General features: G+C 42.9%; 1 pseudogene; it reads left to right on the forward strand.

The window, feature by feature from the left end:
- The first annotated feature begins 896 nt into the window (after nucleotides 1-896).
- On the forward strand, nucleotides 897-1,016 carry LOC136642865 (5S ribosomal RNA; annotated as a pseudogene).
- The last annotated feature ends 312 nt before the right edge of the window (nucleotides 1,017-1,328 follow it).

The following is a 1,328-nucleotide window of genomic DNA, read 5'->3' on the forward strand; positions in this document are numbered from 1 at the left end:
CATACCCGCTGCACCTCGGTGGTGATATCATTCATAGAAATAAATGGAGCTAGAAAGCAAGGCAAATAAACCTTGTAATGAAAAGTACGCCAAAAAGTCCAAATAAATCATGGAAACAGCCAGATTCACCTCTATTTTTCCACCCCCAAAATATTTACAGCAAATGAGGATGCCTTCAGAGCAAAGAAAGGAGCATGAAAGGGCCTTGGTGAGGCTTTGTCCAATCTTGACCTTGTGGCTGGTTTACGATTCCTTGTGGTCCTGACAGTGGCAGCTACCATCCTATCATTGGGGCCTCTCTTCCTGGAGATGGCAGCAAAACTGGCATTGCTTGCAAATTTAAGGCAGTGCCCCTCCCCCAATTATGATGGTAAACCCTCATCTTCCTTTCAGGTATATACAGGATTTGTGGATAAAGCAAATATAACTGAAATGCAACAAAATCTCCTGTGCTCTCCCCTCCAAAGGAAACTGAGTGAGAGCAGATTTGCCATTGAATTTTTTCACTGCTCAAAAAAGTGGGGAGCCAATCACAGTGCAGAACAGAAGCCTCTTTCACCACTGTCTCACCTGGTGGGATTTGAAGATGCCAAAAAAGGAAAAGGTTGGCTGGTTTGAAGGATTTAACCCCATTTTGAGCATCACGTTTCAGATAACTCTTCTCTGGCTGGCAAGAGACAACTTGCGAAAGTAGCCTGGAGTATCAGAGAGATTCCGATTGTAGAAGCCATTAAGAAATCCCTCTTAGATCTTTCAGTATGTTATCATCTTTCAATCTGTATGGACAGGAGGAAAAAGAATGAGATTCCTGCCAAAAATGCACTCTCCCCCTTGATCATTTGACCCGACAAAATTATGAATACACAACAATAACCAATATGAGCAAAATAACCAATACAAGCAGCAACTGTTACCCTGCACATGCCCGATCTCGTCTGATCTCGGAAGCTAAGCAGGGTCAGGCCTGGTTAGTACTTGGATGGGAGACCGCTTGGGAATACCGGGTGCTGTAGGCTTATACCATAGTCTTTCGAGACTGAAGGTTGCCAACCAACTAACCAATATGATCACCAATACTCTCTTCATCCCTCCTTCTCACTAATCTCTTTATAATAGTAAAGACTGAAAATGCGAAATTAGGGTGGACCAAGAAAGACTTTTGGATCTGGCGAGGGCAGCGTTCTGACTAACTGACAGTTGAACTATGATGTCAGAGTGTGATGTCATGATGGCAAAATCTGGATGTAGGAAAGATGTATCTAATGGAATGAGCAACTTTGTATGTGTAAAGTTAGTATTATGAATAACTTGTGTGGAGGAGGGAAGTG

Source organism: Tiliqua scincoides, chromosome 2, assembly GCF_035046505.1.
Source record: "Tiliqua scincoides isolate rTilSci1 chromosome 2, rTilSci1.hap2, whole genome shotgun sequence".
NCBI classification, from domain to species: Eukaryota; Metazoa; Chordata; class Lepidosauria; order Squamata; family Scincidae; genus Tiliqua; species Tiliqua scincoides.